Source organism: Symphalangus syndactylus, chromosome 16, assembly GCF_028878055.3.
Source record: "Symphalangus syndactylus isolate Jambi chromosome 16, NHGRI_mSymSyn1-v2.1_pri, whole genome shotgun sequence".
NCBI lineage: Eukaryota > Metazoa > Chordata > Mammalia > Primates > Hylobatidae > Symphalangus > Symphalangus syndactylus.
In genome coordinates, this window is record NC_072438.2 from 66,298,112 (window position 1) to 66,318,653 (window position 20,542).

The 20,542-nt window shown below is 40.4% G+C and overlaps 1 protein-coding gene across 3 annotated transcripts in view; it reads right to left on the reverse strand.

Annotated features, from left to right (window-relative positions):
* Window positions 1-20,542, reverse strand: part of EGFLAM (EGF like, fibronectin type III and laminin G domains) — a 202,382-nt gene that overhangs the window by 73,137 nt on the left and 108,703 nt on the right. The window lies entirely within an intron of this gene.

The following is a 20,542-nucleotide window of genomic DNA, read 5'->3' on the forward strand; positions in this document are numbered from 1 at the left end:
ATAGAAAATGGAAACGGGCTGGGTGTGGTGGCTCATGCCTGTAACCATAACACTTCGGGAGGCCGAGGCAGAAGGATCACTTGAGACCAGGAGTTCAAGATCAGACTGGACAACATAGTAAGATCCCATCTCTACAAAACAACATTAAAAGAAATTAGCCAGGCATGGTGGCACGTACCTGTAGTCCTAGCTACTTGGGAGGCTGAGGTAGGAGGAGCACTTGAGCCTGGGAGGTCAAGGCAGCAGTGAGCTATGATTGTGCCACCACATTCCAGCCAGGGTGACAAAACAAGACTCCATCTCAAAAAATAATAATAAAAAAAATAAAAAATAAAATAGGAAAACAGGAGAAACAAAAATCCTTCTCCAATAAAAAAATGGAAAAAGCAGAGTAAATATAATAGCACAAAATAAGACTCTAGAAATAAATAATACATGTCAGCCATTATAACCATAAATGCAATAAACTTGTCATTTAAAAAACAGTGCTTTGAGACCATCCTGGCTAACACAGTGAAAACCCGTCTCTACTAAAAAAAAATAAAACCAAAAAATTAGCCGGGCATGGTGGCGGGCACCTGTAGTCCCGGCTACTCCAGAGGCTGAGGAAGAAGAATGGCGTGAACCTGGGAGGCGGAGCTTGCAGTGAGCCGAGATTGCACCACTGCACTCCAGCCTGAGCGACAGAGCGAGACTCTGTCTCAAAAAAACAAACAAACAAAAAACCAAAAAAACAGTGCTTGTCATATTGGATTTAATACATTTGAGCTACATGCTATTTCCAGAACGTATCTAAAACACAACCTACAGAAACATCAAAAGTAAAAGAATGTAATATATATTCCAGGCAATAGATAAGAGAAAGCTAGTACCTGTATAATTACTGGACAATATAAATGTTAAGGGGGAAAAAAAAGTATCATTACTGATAAGATGGTTATTAAATAATGATTAAAAGAATCACCAGGAATACAACATGATACTAAACTCATATGCACCTAATCTCACAGCCTCACATACATATCAAGAATAAAACTGAGAGAGGTGTAGGGAGATAGAGTGAGAAACTGTAATGTATCCTCTTAGTAATTGATAGATCAAGCTAACAAAAAATGCATAAGGATAGATGAGATTTGAACAATATTAAAAATCTTGATCAAAAAAGCTTAAACAGACTTCTGAATGTAAGAGACTTGGGAATAAATCTAACAAAAGCTATAAAGAACTTCTGGTTCCTGCACTCTTCCTCCCATGAGGAGTGGCCAGTGATGGGCTGAGTGAAACGAACTACCCCAGTTCCGGACCACGAAGGGAGTGGAAGGAACTAACCTGTCTCATCATTATTGTGTTATTATTGTTTGAAAGGAGGGTAATATATTTGATGAATTTTAGACTGTTTAAGTTTCAGAATTTTCTCCATAATGGAGAAAATTACTAAGGTACACTAAAAGACTCAAAGAAAATCTAGATGAGATATAATGTGGTTATTAAATCAATGATTCTATATCATAAAGATGTCAGTTCTTCCAAAATTAGTTTATAAATACGATATAATTTTCATTTTTAAAATTCAATATGTTTTCAATTTTTAAAATCCCAACGGAATTTTTCATGGAATTGAAAAACTGATTCTAAAATTTCTATTGAAAAGCAAAGAATCAAGAAAAGAAAAGGCATTGTGGGCCAGGCCCGGTGGCTCATGCTTGTAATCCCAGCACTTTGGGAGGCTGAGGTGGGCAGATCACTTGAGGTCAGGAGTTTGAGACCAGCCTGGCCAACACGGTCTCTACTAAAATACAAAAATTAGCCGGGAATTGAACAATGAGAACACTTGGACACAGGATGGGGAACATCACACACTGGGGCCTGTCATGGGGTAGGGGGAGCGGAGAGGGATAGCATTAAGAGATATACCTAATGTAAATGATGAGTTAATGGGTGCAGCACACCAACAAGGCACATGTATACATATGTAACAAACCTGCAAGTTGTGCACATGTACCCTAGAACTTAAAGTTATAATTTTTAAAAAAATGAGCATGATGAACACTAAACCATGATATTAAATCCCAGTGAGAACCCAGAAAAAAAAAAAAGAACAGATGCTGGTGAGGTTGTGGAGAAAAGGGAACATATACACTGTTGGTGGGAGTGTAAATTAGTTCAACCATTGTGGAAATCCATATGGCGATTCCTCAAAGAGCCAAAAGTAGAGCTACCATTCAACCCAGCAATCCCATTAGTGGGTATAGACCCGGAGGAATATAAATCATTCTACCATAAAGACACATACATGCAGATGTTCATTGCAGCACTGTTCACAATAGCAAAGATATGGAATCAACCCGAATGCCCATCAATGACACATTGGATAAAGAAAATCTGGTACATATACATCATGGAATACTATGCAGTCCTAAGAAAGAATAAGATCATGTCTTTCGCAGAAATGTGGATGGAGCTGGAGGCCATTATCCCTAGTAAACTAATATAGAAGCAGAAAACCAAATACTACATGTTCTCACTTATAAGTGGAAGCTAAATGATGAGAATTTATGAACACAAAGAAGAAAAACAATAGACACTGGGGTCTACTTGAGGATGGAGGGTGGGAAGAGGGAGAGGAGCAGAAAATATAACTATTGGGTACTGGACTTCATGCCTGGGTGATTGAATAATCTGTACAACAAATTCCCATGACATGGGTTTATCTATGTAACAAACCTTCACATGTACCTCTGAAACTAAAATAAAAGTTATAAAAGAAAAAAAAATTAGCTTAGTGTGGTGGTGGGTGCCTGTAATCCCAGCTACTTGGGAGGCTGAGGGACAAGAATCACTTGAACCTGGGAGGCAGAGGTTGCAGTGAGCCAAGATTGCGCCACTGCAGTCCAGCCTGGGTGGCAGAGTAAAACTGTGTCTGCAAAAAAAAAAAAGAAAAGGCATTATGAAGGACAATGAGGACTGAAATCATCTACCAGATATCATGACTTCATAAAGTGGTAGAAATTAAAACACTGTGTAAGGCTGGGCGCAGTGGCTCATGCCTGTAATCCTAGCACTTTGGGAGGCTGAGGTGGGCGGATCACCTGAAGTCAGGAATTCGAGACCAGCCTGGCCAACATGGTGAAACCCTATCTCTACGAAAAATATAAAAATCAGCCAGACATAGTGGTAGGCGCCTGTGAGCCCAGATACTCGGGAGGCTGAGGCAGGAGAGTCACTTGAACCCAGGAAGTTTGAGGTTGCAATGAGCCGAGAACAGACCACTGTACTCCAGCCTGGGTAACAGAGTGAGACTCCATCTCACACATACACAAAAAAAAAAAAAGAAAAAAAAAAAAAAAAGAAAAAAAGAAAAGAAAAGAAAAAAGAAATTAAAACACTGTGGTATTAAAGTAGGGATAAAGAAACTGACAGAGTATAGAACTCAGAAACAGATCCAGAAATGTACGAAGACCTGATATACCAGAAAGATGTCATTACGAATTAATAGGGGAAAGACTGAATGATTTAATTCTTGGTGCTGGGGAAACTGGTTATCTATATGGGGAAAAAAATTATTAAAGTAGGTTCTCCATATAAAAGTGAATTCAAGGTAGATTAACACCCTAAATATGCAAAGCAAAATTTTTAAACTTTTAGAAGAAAATATAAGATACTGCCTAATGATCTTGGGAAAAGGAAGTTGTTTTTAGCCAGAAAGCATAAATCAAAAAGAAAAAACTTAAGATGTTTAACTACATTAAATTAAAATACTTCTTCCTAGTGAATACCATAACTGGAATGAAAGATAAGTCACAGACTTATAGGAGATACCTGCAACATATGATTGGCTAAGGATTAGTATTTAAATATATATTTAATATTTACTACATATATAAAATTGTATGCTAAATATATAATTGATATACATGGGTATTTATACCAAAAAAATGGACAAAGCATATAAACAGTCCATTCATAGGATGACTAATAAGATTATAAAGTTATGCTTAACATCATTAGAAATGGAGAAGTACAATTCAAAATAATAATGATATATCATTTTACATTCATCAGATTGGTATTTAAAAGTCTGATAATACCAAGTGTTGACAAGGATGTGGAGTAAGAACTTCAAATGTACTGTCAGCAGGAGTGAAGATAGCAGTGAAACTGAGGGAGAATTTTATAATAGGTAGTAGAGCTGAAGATATGCATGTACTACAATATAACAGTTGCACTTCAAAGCACATGCTGAAGAAGGCTCTTGTACACATGCACAAGGAAACGTACATAAGACTGTTCATTGTAATATGGTTTGTAATGAAAAAAATTTGAAGCAACTTAAATGTCCAACTACGGTATACTCATATAGTAGAATGTTATACAACATTAACACTGAATCCACTAGAATGTTACAATTCAACTTGCATGAAAGTCAAAAACATAAGATTGTAGAGAAAAATTACTTGCAAAAGGATACTTGCCATGTCATAGCATTTATAAAAAATGCTAAAACATTCTAAACAGTATCATAAAGTTTGCAAATAAATATATGCATGTTGGTACAAGAATTAAAAGTGATAGGGGGGAATCATAAACACCAGATTCAAGCACCTCTCAGGAAGCGGGAAGGGAATAGTGTTGGGAAGTACTCAGGGGCTGCCCCTGTACCTGTAATGTTTTTTCTCTACCACTGAAAAAAATGTGGCACCTATTAAGATTTTATAAAGCTGGGTCATGAATATACAGTTGTTCCTGATATTTTTTACTACACTTAAAATAACTCACAATACAAAACAATGTAACAAAGCCTAAATTTTATTAGGAGAATAAAAATCCATACCTACAATAATAAGAAACAAAATCAATACTGTAGAAGCTTGAATCAGTGATGTAGGGGATGAACTTGAGAAGTTCTCTCAGAATGCTAAGAAAAATGTCAAAGAGATGAAAATAGGAGGGAAAATTACGTGTATGGATGTGGATATAGAAAACAAAATCCAAACTAAGAGATGATGAGTGTTTTTTTGGTATTTACCAGAATAATGGAAACAAAAATATGAACGAAAAACATAAAAATAAAACTTATCTGGGCTGGGGAAACAAAAACTAGCCACAACGAAACCTTGAGAATGGTTTGAAAGGACTAATGTTTCAGCTTAGAGACCTACTCCTATGTCTAAACTGACAAAATTTTTATAGTATAAAGAAAAAACTTTAGGACTGAACCTGGTGATTTCTACACAGACAAGCAAGTAGGCAAATAAATGAATACTTGATATTGAAATACAGAATCCAAGGGGTGATTTATCTAGATTGTATCTGACTTAGTCGAGACAAATTAGAAAGGAAAAGGAAGTTTTACTACCTTCAGAGAGAGTGTCTGAACTAAAAATAATTAAGATGCTTTAGAAAAATCATGTTGAACTGTGGTTTAAAAGAAAAACTCTGGTATTCAACAGAAGAATGTATATTAGGTGACGGACTCTAAACTATACATGAGAAATTTGCCGAATAATTATAAGGGGCATGTTAATCATCAATGCTTCTAATTTTCTAAGGGTTTTCCTTCTGTCAAGTTCAATCATCCCTGTAGAAATGCCATTCACTCAACTACAATTCAAATTAACACCCTTAATTTTTAATGAGGATCAGTAAAAATCTAGCCATACAAAAAATATTTTCTCATCTACTATAAAACTGCTTTGAAAGTCACCATTCATCATAACACTCAATATTCTTTATACAATGATTCATTTGGTAATTTCTTCTTATGTATCCAGAAAAAAAATTATTTTCACTGAAAAACTCATTTGCATTTTTTTTACTTTTTTTTTTTTTTTTCTTGAGACAGGGTCTTGCTCTGTCACCCACACTGGAGTCCAGAGGCACAACCAGGGCTCACGGCAGCCTCAACCTCCCAGGCTCAAATGATTCTCCGGAGTAGCTGGGACTACAGGTGTGCACCATTGAGCACAGCTAACTTATTTTTTTTTTTTTTGAGACAGAGTCTTGCTCTGTTGCCCAGGCTGGAGGGTAGCGGCCCAATTTTGGCTCACTGCAACCTCTCCCTCCTGGATTCAAGCAATTCTCCTGCCTCAGACTCCCAAGTAGCTGGGATTACAGGCATGTGCCACCATGCCTGGCTAATTTATATATACATATATATATATTTTTTTAGTAGAGACGGGCTTTCACCGTGTTGGCCAGGCTGGTCTCAAACCCCTGACCTCAAGTGATCCACCTGCCTTGGCCTTCCAAAGTGTAGGATTACAGGCACCAGCTAACTACTTGTTTTTTGTAGAGACAGACAGGGTTTCACCACACTGCCCAGGCTGGCCTTGAATTTCTGGGCTCAAGCAATCCTCTCACCTTGGCCTCCCAGCGTGCTGGGATCGCAGGTGTGAGCCACCACACCTGGCCTGGTTTGCATTTTTTGATCGGACATTAAGAGTTCTGTAAGACCTTGATTTCTAGGAAGCTCAAAGTTGAGTGACTTCAAGGGCTTAAGCAACTATCTCATCTCTAGTCTTGATATAATCATGTCTGCTATCTCTATTTGATTTCTGATTATGTTATCATACTTCTTTTAATTAAAAACGTGTGTCAGGTGGAACTGTCTCAAATCACGTTTCTACATGAGTGGAAATGAATATCCATGGTTTAAAAAGATATTCAAATCTCTTGAGTAAACTCATATTCCAAAAGCCTGGCTCTGGTAGACAGGCTTCATTGTGGTCAGAGAAGATCAGTGGTAACTAAGCTGGGGAGGGACCCATTAGTGTCCCACAGTGAAGAAAACCTCCCTTACTTTGTATATAAGGTCAGGCAAAGACAGTCAGTCTTAAATCAGGGAAAGAAGCCTGGCTTGAGTCTTCACTGACCCATAACCATTCGCGACATTAGAAGAAAACCTCATAGACAGCCTGTGACAGGAGCAAGACAGCCTCTCTCTAGGTCATAAGATTAATCTGTGTCCAAGAAACGTTTTTGAAATAAATACGAACAAGAGTAACTGGTTCTCATTTTCAAATTGGTATTGGCATATTGACTAAAGCAAGACAAAGACGGAGGAGGAACCAGGAGCGCAGCTGAGGGCTTCCAAGCATTGAAGCATCGCAAAGTCATTCTCCATCAGAGAGGGAATCAGGAAATGCTAAGACTGAGAATTCACTGTCGGAATAACAAATGGAATTGTGTGGTGGGTGAACTCACCATGGGTTGCTTTCCAATGGAAGAGTTTCTGCAGTGATTTGAAACCTACACCTTGAGAAAACACAAACTACCTGGAACTTACTGATCAGAGAAAAGATGAGGAGATGGAATAGCCAAAAAGCCTTCTGGAGACAGTTGGGATAGCTGGTATACCATCTGCTGGCATGGAGGGCTCATGCTATAAAGCCAGGAGCAATAAATCGAGGGGTTGGCGGGGACTGAATTGTGAAAGATGGGGAATGTCAGGCCATCATATGGCCTTTATCCTGAGCAAGGAGGAGCAGGAGAGCAACAAGCCAGTGGAGGTGGTTTTATATTAGCCCAACAGTGAGCTGCAGGATGGGTTTCTACTTTCTGCCTCTATGCCCCTATGCCTTTTGGCGTCTGGACAATATCTGTGGCTATTCTCCAACACCTCCCTCCACACTCAACCCAGAAAACCTTCTGCCTGATTCTCTTGTTTCTCATCGCCTGCCCCTTTGGAGAAATTCCACTTAACTTTTACCAGTCATCCCCAAAGTCACCGTGAAATGAAAACTTGGCCACGCTACCTCCCAGTTCCCTGACCCACAAAACCAGCATCACCCCTCCTCTGTGCTGCAGAGCATTTTCTTGATATCTGTGTGTCACCATATGGGTAGCTGTGTATGTGTGTTTATGTACTGGACTGGATTATGACCCCTGGAGGGCAAGGGCTGCCTCAGCTCTTTTCAAAAAGGGTTTGGCAAAAATAAGTATTCGGGCCGGGCACAGTGGCTCATGCCTGTAATCCCAGACCTTTGGGAGGCTGAGGTGGGCAGATCACGAGGTCAAGAGATCCAGACCATCCTGGCCAACATGGTGAAACCCCGTCTCTACTAAAAATACAAAATTAGCTGGGCGTGGTGGCACATGCCTGTAGTCCCAGCTACTTGGGAGGCTGAGGCACAAGAATCACTTGAGCCCAGGAGGCAGAGGTTGCAGTGAGCCGAGATTGTGCCATTGCACTCCAGCCTGGCAACAGAGGGAGATTCCTTCTTAAAAAGTAAAAATAAAAAAAAATAAGTATTTGTGGGCCGGGCGCAGTGGCTCACGCCTGTAATCTCAGCACTTTGGGAGCCCAAAGCAGGTGGGTCACATGAGGTCAGGAGTTCGAGACTGGCCTGATCAACATGGTGAAACCCTGTTTCTACTAAAAATACAAAATTAGCCAGGCATGGTGGCGTGCACCTGTAATCCCAGCTACTTAGGAGAGGCAGGAGACACTGCTTGAACTCGGGAGGTGGAGGTTGCAGTGAGCCAAGATCGTGCCATTGCACTCCAGCCTGGGCAACAACAACAACAACAAAATATTTGTGAAATGAATGGCTGATCCTTTTGGTAACTTGCATACCTAATACACCCTTACTTTATTCAGTATCCTTATATATAGTCATGCATCACATAGTGACATTTTGGTCAATGATGGAACCCATGTACAATGGTAGGCCCATAAGATTATAATACCACAGTTTGACTGTACGTTTTCTATGTGTAATTGTACAAACACTTACCACTGCTTACATTTGCTTGTGGTATTCAGTACTGTAACATTCTGTTCAGGTTTGTAGCCCAGGAGCAATAACCTATACCATACAGCCTAGGCGTGCTGTAGACTATACCATCTAGGTTTGTCTAAGTACAACTCTAGGATGTTTGCACAACAAGGAAATCACCTAATGGTGCATTTCTCGGAATGTATCCCTGTTGTTAAGCAATGCATGACTGTGTTTAGTTCAGTATTACAGATTTTAAACCCATTAGTGAATTACAAAAGTAATTCAATGGGACATGACCACACTTTAAAAATTGGAACTGAAGGGTATGAGAAAATATAAAGTCCTGCATTTAGCAATGGTGAGTATTGTGTCTGTGACACATTTGCACATATGCACATGTACTTCTATACAACTGACCCTCCACATCAGGATCAGTGGGTTCTGCAGCTGCAGATTCAACTAACCACACATCCAAAATATTTGGAAAAAAATATGGATGGTTATGTCTATACTAAACATGCACAGACTTTATTTTACTGTCATTATTCCCTAAACAATACAGTACATCAGTGATTTATATAGCATTTGCATTGTATTAGGTATTATAAGTAATCTAGAGATAAATATTTAAAGGATACAGGAAAGTGTACACAGGTTATATGAAAATACTACTCTATTTCATATAAAAGACTTGAGCATCTTTGGATGTTGGTATTTGTTGGTGGGGGGGTGGGAAACAGTCCTTGAATCAATTCTCCATGAATACAGAGAAATGACTGTTTATGTTTGTGTGTACTAGGTTGCAATGTAAATTGCATATACTTATTATAAGTGGTAGTCCAAAAAAGTTTGAGAAATGCTTGTTTTTTTAAATGTCAGTTAATTTCCCAGCTGATTGCCACTTTACTTTGAACAGGGGTTAGGTTTTTAAATTTGATTTTGTTCTATAGCAGGGTTCCTCAACTTCAGTACTATTGACATTTAGAGCTAGATAATTCTCCATTGTAGGGGGCTGTTCTGTGCATTGCAAGGTATTCATATTTAGCAGCATCCCTAGTCTCTACCCACTAAATGCCAGTAGCACTTTACCCCAAGGTGTGACAGCCAAAAATGTCTCCAGGCTTGTCAAATATTCTTTGGGGACCAAAATCACCCCCAGTTGAAATCTACTACTCTATCATGCCCCCAAATACTTTTGCGCATTTGGGGGCACGATAGAGTAGTAGCAGATATGAAGCAAAGACCCTGTGGGAGCCGACTGCAATAGATTGAGTCTGGGATACTGATCCCCAAACTTGCTTAACCTCTGTTCGGTTTACAACCACGTCCCTATGGGCCACTGTGTCACTGCACAGACTGCCTTCAGTCTAACTGCAGGATTTTCACACATGTGGCTGGGACATGCAGCAGGACACAGCAGGTGTTCCCGGTCAGAAAGTGTTCTTGAGGCACTAAGAAAGGCAAAGGCATCCCAGTACTTTTGGCTTATATAAGGAAATAGCTCAGGGAACTGATGTAGAAACTCCCCACTTGGGAGCAGGGGAGCAACACTCACACTGCTCTCAAGAGGAACCAACAGAAAATGGGTGAGAATGGAGCAGTGTAAGCACACGTGTAAGTGGGGTCTCTGCAACAGAGAGGAGGACAGGAAGTGCAAGGATTACTGGCTAGAGAGTCCCATAAATCCAACGCTCATGGTGACTGTAAGACCTTCAGAGAGTCACATAATCTGGTGGTGTCAGTTCCTTATCTGAAAATTGTGGAAATCTGGCTAGGTTCTTCAATGACTCGCCAGTTTCAAAGTTCTATGATTTCCATTTGGCACTCTACCTTTTTTTTTTTCTTTTCATGTCTGTTCTCCTTAAAGCAATATAAAATTGCCTCCTTATTCCTTCTCCTTCCTCTCCACTGAGCTCCACCACTGTAGCAACAGCAATCCTGCTTAAAATATAAGTCAGGCCATGTCATTTTGCTGCTCAAAATTTCAACATCTTGGCCTTTAACTTTGAATAAGATTCAAAGTCTTCCTCAGGACCTATAAGATTTGACATGCTCTGACCCCTGGCAAACTTTCTGACCTCACTTCCTATCATTCTTCTCACTCACCATGTTCCCACTAAGTGGGCCTCTTTCTGTGAGCTTCCAGTGTCCTCTGGGCTCTCACCCCAGGACCTCTGCATTTGTCACTCCCTCGACGTGGAGGGATTCTGCTCAAATCTCTCTTTGAGAGAAGCCTTCCCTGATAGCCTATCCCAAGCAGCAGCTTCCACCATCCTCTACACCCTCTTAGCCCTTCACTTTTCCTCTTGACACTTATCATTACCAATGATAGTATTTATGTAATATAATGTGATACAGACTTATTTCACAGACTCTCCCACAGACATACCTCATGAGGGCGGAGACACTATTGATCTTGTTTACTGCTAAAACCCCAGCACCCAGAAATTACCTGGGCATAAACAGACATCAAATATACAATTTGGAAACTGTGTGAATAAGTGCTTAAACAAGCGAAATAATCAATGTACAGTCAGAAATTAGGTTCTTTACTTTCTTGAACATCACCCAAACAGTTTTCAGGGGTAATGTTAAAAAAAAAAAAAAAAAAAAAAAAAAAGTCCTGACAAATTTGTTTGTAGCCTTTCTCATCACCCACTCCTCTAATTTTCATCGTCGTAATTCTTTCTGAATTTGCCAGCTCTTTATTTCATTTTATTTTGGAAAGAAATGTATCTACCAGTTATTTGCATCATTTTGACACAGCATTGTAAATAAAATGTTATAAACGCCAAAGATCGCTGAAGAAATATCTGTTTTTGTTTGTGGACGTTTGGTTGCAACAGAAAAAAAATCTAAAATTAGTTGCCCTCTCCCATGTTGGTTGGGACTTTGAACTATAGAAGGTGCCCTCTATCTGACGCAATCTAATGGAGCTGCTCTCAAGGTCAACCACTTCCGGTGACTCCAGACTAAGTCGCAAGGGCTGTTCCGGCTCTGTAAATCTGGGAACTACTGCCATCTGCTGGATGACTGTTGATACTTCCTCCTGAGCAGCTGTGGCTGGCAGGCCCCTGCACTCCCTAAGGATCCTGTGATCAACATCAGTGATGGGAGATACATTCCACTGGGCCAAAATAGAGACATAATCACATTTTAAAATATGGTAGATGCTGGGATTAGAGTTCAAAAGCAGCACTAATCTATGTTCTAAGACAGGCCTCTTGGCTCCTCATACCAGTGGGAATGAGAAGCTGGTACCACCAAAAAATTCCAATTGGGGCTCAGATTTAGAGATAGATCCTTACAGCAGCTGACTTATTTTTCCTTTTGAAAAAACATTTTTATCTCAAAAGGTATATATGAATATTATGTGTTCATAAGAGATTAGTGCAACATAGGCTATTGGTTAAATTTGTGAAATAGCAGATAAGAGACTTGGGTACAGAATACCATCCACTTGCTGATCAGTTGTGCATGTCAGTCTATCCAACTAGAAACTAACAGAGAAATAATGGTGCTGGCCCACTCTGCTTCAAAAAGATACCAAAAGGGAAGATGAACTTGGACACCCAAAAGACAAGTAAGGTTACCATCAAGAGGCCCAGCTTTGTTTACGCCAGTGAAGCAATCCAAATGTCCATCAATGAGGAATTAGTTCAATAAATGTGGCACACCTTTATAATGGAATACATTTTATTAAATTTTGTGATGTATACCTACATTCATTTGTATTTATAGATGTATACAGTATTTTGTTGTACAGAAAAAGTGTATGTACTATGATTTCATCATTGGATTAAAAAAATTCTGGAAGATATTATCTGCCAAAATATTAATAGTGGCTATACCTAGATGCTGAGGTTAGAGATAATTTTCATTTTGACCTTTTAATATTTTTTATGTTGCCTGAATTTTTTTCACTAACAATAAGCATTATAGAGCACGATATTCTTTTCTATTTGGCGATAACAAAAATACTATTTCTGTTTTGCAATTATTGCAATGGTTTCCTTAGTTTCCCTATTTTTGCCCTTACCCCTCTATATTCTACTAAGAGTAATTTTGTTAAAACCTAAGTAAGTAAGGTCTTTTCATTTCCCTGATTAAGTGCCCCCAACCCTCCCAGTCTTATCCCTCTCTGAGAAAAAGCCAAGTCTGATGGGTTCCAATGGGCTCCAGTTCCCTAACCAGCATCCACCAACTGTGCCCTCCCTCTCTAACAGCATCTCCTTCGACTTTTCTCCCCCAGAACTCCCTTCTCCAGCTACACTGACCTGCTTGTTCTTCTCTGAACACGCTTGAGGAATCGAATATTTAGACAAAAGGAATCTCACTAATTTTAGGAATCAAGTGGCAGATCCTGGACCAAAACCCAGTTTGGCGATTACCTTTTCAGACTTGATTCCTAAAATTCCTCTGTCCTTCCCCACCCTGCCCTGTGCCCTGGGAAGCTGACCTGCCTGGCTTCCGCTTGTGTCCTGCCCATTAGGAAGCACCAGCAAGAAAGAAGAGAGAGGAAAAAGAGTCAGAGTGTTCCCCTAACTTTTACCCTATGAGGTTGTCATGGGACACATGTCTGAAAGTCACAGCTCTTGCTGGATGGCCCTCCCTGTCCACCTGGATACTGGTCCCAATTAGCACACGACCAAGCTTTTGCAAACAGTCCCCTCATTAAATTTGCTTCAAATCATCCAAGTACTTGTGCCTCTATTTCGTGCCAGGAGCCTGATGACAACTGAGATCCCTAGAAAAGTCATCTTTTCTCCTGCAGTTGCTTCTCATTTATATTTGTACATATGTGTTTCGTATTTGGTTGCATTATCAGATGAGATCCATCAAACTCAACCAGCACGCACCGCGTCCCTCCTATGTGTCTGTCACTGTGTTAAGCTGATTTCATAGACCTCCTCTCTTCGTGCCGAACAACAACTGTGGCCCTACTCTCTCATCAAAGAACTGAAATGATTCAAGAATTTAGATGCTAAGAAATGATCCCAATGAAGAACTCTATAAAAGCAAGAAATGCTCCAAAGGAAAGAACAGAAAAGATTAGCCATGACATTATGATGAGTGTGAAGGAAAGAGAACAAAATGGATAAGTAAATAAAAGGAAACAAAGTGAAAATGGGTAAGATATTTGTGTGTGGATATCACCTCAATATATTAATGTTTAAAAATCCATTGAGTGGAATAAACATTATATAGTTGCACATTCTGTGGCCATGAAATAACAGCCGACCAACCGAGCAGATGCTCCAGTTGAAATCAGAGCACCGTGAGTTCCTTTCCTTTGAAAATTTATATTTCCTTATCATTTGCTTTAGTCTCTCTTCTCTACCTAGCCAGAGGGGATAAAATATCGGTGTCCTGATTATACGTAAATGTATGATAATGTAAGATGCACAAAGGCCTCAGAAGAGCAATTAATAGGTATTTAAACAGCAAAGTGAATCATTCCCTGTAGAGCCAATAGAGTTGTGCAAATGAACGTTGCTCAGATTTACATGTGTGGAGGCATCAGTAAATCAATAGAGCGATTGCTATGGAGGACACCCTGAATGTAAAATCACATCTGAAGTTATATTCATGCTCAAATGCAAACTGAAAATGCAGGTTTGTCTAGGCTATGAGTGAAACAAATTATTTATCACTCCTCCTGTTCCCTTTTTCATCTCACGTTCTAAAGATTTACAAATCCATGAAGCTCACCGATGTACTGGCCTTTCCCATGCTCCTGGAATAATGCCTAGCAAAGGAACCTCTTCCTCACTTTGCTTTTTGTCTTTCTCCAATGTCACCAGCACAAACCTGTTCCAAAGCGGTTAGATTGCAGGCTCTCCGGGTCTCTTCTTTAAGAACTTTTATGTGAAAATTAAATCACAGAGAGCTCTATCAAGGGAACAAGTTCATTAGTATGTGCTAATTGATTCCTTAAAACCTTGACAAAATTGCTATCTAAAAGGGGATTTACCAAATTTCCTGAAAAATTTCTTGAAAATTTAAGGAAAAATGCCCAAACAGTATAGTACAGATGTCAGCAAACTATGGCCCATGGGCCAAATCCAGCCTGCTGTAACAACGGCTTTTACATTTTTAGAGGCTGGGGAAAAAGTTTAAGAATAATAATTTCTTGTGACACATAAAACTTAAATTCAAATCTCAGTGTGCATAAATACTTTTATTGGAATACAGCCATGTATAATTATTTATTGTATGACTGCTTTCCTGCTATGACAGCAAAGTTGGCCTAAAAATCCTAAAATATTTACTATCTTGCCCTTTATAGAAAAATTTGCTGACCGTTGTCTAACTAAATGGTTATTTTTGGGAAGACTAAAAGCAAACAAAGCTAGCAGCACGATACTGTAACTCTAGAGTTTTTTTCTTTTTTATTTTCCTTTTGCCTGAGTCTACAATGTGCTTAAGTGGTAAGAGACATGAAATTTTATTGTTATCAGAGCTTGTGACTTGCAGTTTTAATTCTCTGACATCTGATCACTGCAGTCTTTTAAAACTAAGCAGCCAACCGAAGGAGTTCGGGAAATGTCCCCCCAACACAAGCCACTTTGCTGTGTTGATTGCTTCACACGGAGGGCACCCAGGGAGCAGCACATTCAGGGAGGGGCTTTCTCTGAACTTATCTGCCTGAAGACTGATACTCCAAAAGGAATGCAACTGCCAACGGATCCCCTCCCCGGAATCTTACTACCAGGGAAGATTAACTCCCATCTCAGGAGGGGAGACTGGGGGTTAACACCACACCCAGACAGACTGTCATGGGCTATCTGTCACCTATTCTTTGGAGGCTCCATTCATCATTTACTCTCTCCTGTGTTCTCTACGTCCTTCCTCCCCTGTCTATAAGCTTCTAGATCTCACTGGGTTTGGGGGTATTCACTTTTTTTCCTTGGATGCCCCTGTGCATATAAAAAATGTGTGTACCTTTTCTCCTCTTAATCTGCCTGCTGTCCGTTTATTTCATACACTCAGTTATTAAACCCTCTGTGGGTAAAGGGAAAGTCTTCCCTCCCGGACACAACCAAGCCCCATCCTAATGATTCTGTTCGACCTAACTCAGAGGGCTTCCTCCATTCTTCCACTGCCCAGTGAGGAAAGTTTCTGTTCTTGTACTTCTGTTTCTGAATTCTGGCATTCTGATGTCTTCCCATCCCAAGAACAGAGCTCACGGCCTGGAGTCTAAAGAAAAAGCTACAGAACCTCCAGCGGCTGCCCCTCAGCTACACCATCCTTTAGTAACTATGCATGGAGGGAACATCTATTCACATCTCCTTCATCTTGAAGAGTGGTCAGATGCCTTAACCTCCATTCCACTTGTGTTTTCTTAAAATAACCCTGAGAAGTAGAAAATATCACCTATCTCAGGCATTACTGTACCCACTTTAGAGATGAGGAAGCTGAGGCCCAGAGATACTAAGTGTAACACTGAATCCACTAGAATGTTACAATTCAACTTGCATGAAAGTCAAAAACATAAGATTGTAGAGAAAAATTACTTGCAAAAGGATACTTGCCATGTCATAGCATTTATAAAAAATGCTAAAACATTCTAAGCAGTATCATAAAGTTTGCAAGTAAATATATGCATGTTGGTACAAGAATTAAAAGTGATAGGGGGGAATCATAAATACCAGATTCAAGCACCTCTCAGGAAGCGGGAAGTTTTCCTGGACCTCAGACCCAGACTTGCCGGCCAGATTCTGCTCTGCTAAAAGGTACAGATGCTTGGGGGCTGTGAAGAGCATAAAGGTTGGGAAGTACTCAGGGGCTGCCCCTGTACCTGTAATGTTTTTTCTCTACCACTGAAAAAAATGTGGCACCTATTAAGATTTTATAAAGCTGGGTCATGAATATACAGTTGTTCCTGATATTTTTTACTACACTTAAAAGAACTCACAATACAAAACATAGGCATGGACTGAAAGAGGCTGCAGCTGTAAGGAAGCTGCTAGAGAGTGCTAATAAGTCATGGGGACTTTGGAGCACTTCCTGATTGCTTTGTAGCCATCCCCAGAACATGCCACTACCTTCTGTCTCCACTTGCTTCCCCTCTGCTCACTGCTGCAGCCTATTCAGGGGCATTGCCGCCAAAGAGGAGTCCTCACTTGCAAACAGGGATAAGGGAAATCTATTCTGTGGCTCTACGACAACATGTACCCAGGGATCCTCGCATGCTGTAACTGGTCTCCAGGCAGACGGGCAATGAAAAACACAGGGGCCCAAATCTCAGAGCAAAACTGGGCAAAAGCCAGACTCACACACAGACACGGGACAATGGGTTTACACAACCAACGACAGCTGTACTAAGCAAGCAGGATGGTGTACAGAAGAAAAGAGGGGTGAGATGGGAGGGTGCTGGGGAACAGCATGGAATCAGATTTATTGTAGAAATCTGATTTGGGCAAGAGGGAGTTTGTCTCAGCTCAGTGGAAGAGTATGTTTCTGAAACTGTAGAAGAAAACAGATTATGGGAAGAACAGTATGGCAAAAACCAAACCAAAACAAAACATCTCTCATACTTCTCTACGTAATCCCTGAGGATCTGAGACCATAATTAGCCTTATTAGGAAAAGGAGGAAAAGGTAGTCTAGAAATGTTAATGCTTATTATCGTGATCAAGTAAGAACACAGGGGTAAAATGAGGGCTTGGTTTGAAAGAGGGTTAGAAAATGTCTCTCCCTTCATCAACCCCCTATCAGCAAACTGTACTCTTTTCAGCATTAGAATCTCATCCTTACAGCCTTGAATTTAAATTCACTGGGTTTGCTCTCTTCCTTCCTTCTTTCCTTCCTCCCTCTTTTACTCTATTTGTTTACCTTTTCCTTATTTCTACCACATTGCAATTCTGGGAGTTCACTTTTGCCTACGAACCTTGCCAATGGGAAATTCACTTTTGGCCTATGTGGGTTTCTGGAACAACTGTTTCCTTTCATCATGTCTTTGAATTTCCCATACAGTAGCAGTAGGGAGTTATCCAATCACCAAAGTAGTCACAGACTCTTAGCTTGTTAAGTCACATTCACTCATTTACATACTCAATAAATACTTATTGAGTGCAGACCTTGCATAGGGTGTTGAGAACACAACATTTGATGGCTGGGAGTGGTGGCTCACGCCTGTAATCCCAGCACTTTGGGAGGCGGAGGCAGGAGGATCACCTGAGGTCAGGAGCTCCAGACCACCCTGGCCAACATGGTGAAACCTCATCTCTACTAAAAATCAAAATAAAAAAATTAGCAGGGCATGGTGGCAGGAGCTTGTAATCCCAGCTACTCGGGAGGCTGAGGCAGGAGAAGTGCTTGAACCTGGGGGGCGGAGGTTGCAATGAACTGAGGTTGCAGTGAACTGAGATCGCACCACTGCACTCCAGCCTGGGTGGCAGAGTGAGACTCTGTCTCAAAAAAAAACGAGAGAACACAAAGTTGAACAAGTTATTCCAGTTCCAATATGGACCTTATCCTAGAGGAGATACAGACAGACAATACGATGCATAATGTAGATTCAGGCAGTGAAAGTGCTATGCAGAAAATAAAGCAGGGCATTAGGCTGAGACCACAGAAGCCTGGGGTCGAGCACAGTGGCTCAGGACTGTAATCCCAGCACTTTGGGAGCCAAGGCAGGGAGATCGCTTGAGCCCAGGAGTTCGAGATCAGCCTGGGCAACATGGTGAAACCTTGTCTCTGCAAAAAATACAAAAATTAGCCAGGCGTGGTGGTATGTGCCTATAGTCCCAGCTACTCAGGAGGCTGAGGTGGGAGGATCACTTGAGCCCGGGAGGTGGAGGTTGCAGTGAACTGAGATCACAGCACTGCACTCCAAGACTCTGTCTCAAGAAAACCAGAAGCCTATCTGAGAAAGTGACATTCGAGCTAGGATCTAAAAGGAGAAAGGGAGGAGGCTGGTGGCATGATCATAGAAAGATCTGAGGGAAGAGAGTTCAAAGCCCAGGAAATAGCAGGTGCCAAAGTCCTGAAGCAGAAAAGAGCAAAACGGCTTTTGCTAGGAACAGAAACAATATCATCTGCTAGGAACTGATCTAATGACACCAATTCACTTCAGTGAGGAATGCATTTGTTCTTTCTCTGCCTATATCATGAGGATAGTATCCTAGAAATTAAGTGGTTTTGGTGGTTAAGACCAAGTTCTATTCCTAGGGGAAGTTATATAATTCTAGAGTTGATTACACATGTAACTTATTTTTAATTAAATTCCCGTTTTTGGAAAAAAGAAGAAAGGCAAGTGACTTTTTTACTTCTGCCATTTCTATTATTTACCATTCATGTCCTTTTTACTGGCTTTCATTCTACTTGATGAAAGAATGTACTCAATAAGCTTCAAGCTCAGTAGTTGGTGGCCAGTGGATGCAGTGAATATATTTTTTACAAAGCCCCCAGTTCTGCAAACCAACTGCCTGATTTACCAGATCAAAAGGAAACTATAATGCTGCTGGTGTTTCTTGCAGGGAAAAAAAAATACAGCAGGATGGGGGTAAGGAATGAGAGATCATGATTTGGGTCTTCTTTGTATTTCCTTTTGGAAACAAAATAGGTGCTGATTTCTGTGGAACGCCTCCCAGGAGAAGATAGAAGTACATGTAGATGCATCATTATTATTCCAGGTCACCAAAATGATCCTAGCTCTCATTAGAGGACCTAGACACTAAAGTCTTTTTTTTTTCCTTCCTGTTCTACTTATAATGTTGTGGAGCTGGAATTAGATGTGGACACTGCACAAACTTCTCAACATTGCAGTGGAAGCACCAACACCATACTCCTTTCTCACTTCAGCTAAGTGCCAGTTAATGATAACACTGGGCCCTGGCTTTCATTAACTACCAGCACAAGAGCAACTAAGATCTTCCGATTGCCCCATTAAGCAATTAAGTTGCTAATAGTGTCTGGCATTAATAGGCCCAGTGGGAAGTGAAAGCTTCCCCAGTTAGTAGGGCTGAAGTGTTATCTTTTATTACAAAAGAGTTTAGCCCTAAGATAAACAGGCCACAGAGGACCCCAGGGAGTGGCCTGTGTCCTGGGTGGGATCTCAAGGTCCCCACTGGGCACTTAGCCTCAAGGATCTCCTTGAACATTGTGTTGTCAAGGTGGCTGTTCAAGGAGCAAAGTGGGCATTAAATCAAGCCAGTATTCATGGAGACAGAGGAGTGAGAGGGATGAGAATAGAATAAGCCCAACATGTGGAAATTCTGACCTCACAAATGGAGAGTAGTGTTCAAAACATTTATGTGTCTTGGTTTGGGTCTAACTAATCTAAGGGGCTGACAGCTGTAAAATACTAGGGCTATACTGATATATACGGGTTGACTTTCAGTGCATATGTATGTTTTACCCATATTTCTGTATGTGCAATATACCTTATGAGTTTTAAAACCAAGAGCAAATGCAACAAGAACAAAAATAGACAAATGGGACTTAAACTAAAAAGTTTCTGCACAGCCAAAAAAAAAAAAAAAAAAAAAGATCAACAGAGTAAACAGACAATCTACCAAATGGGATAAATATTTTCAAATCACGCCTCTGAAAAAGAACTAATATCCAGAATCTACAAGGAAGTCAACTCAAGCAAGAAACAACCCTATTAAAAAGTGGGCAAAGGACACTGAAACCACCTTTGCAAAAATTATAACAGAGGAAATTATGACAGTGAAAGAGATCAGACTTAACTGACTCCATCTTGCTTTTAACCTTTAAGCTGTCTTTATTCACCCCTGGGCGTAGGCCGAACTAACCTTGGGAAGGAATTCAGTTTATGGTTTGACTCTGAAACAAAACTGGTAACAGCCCTTT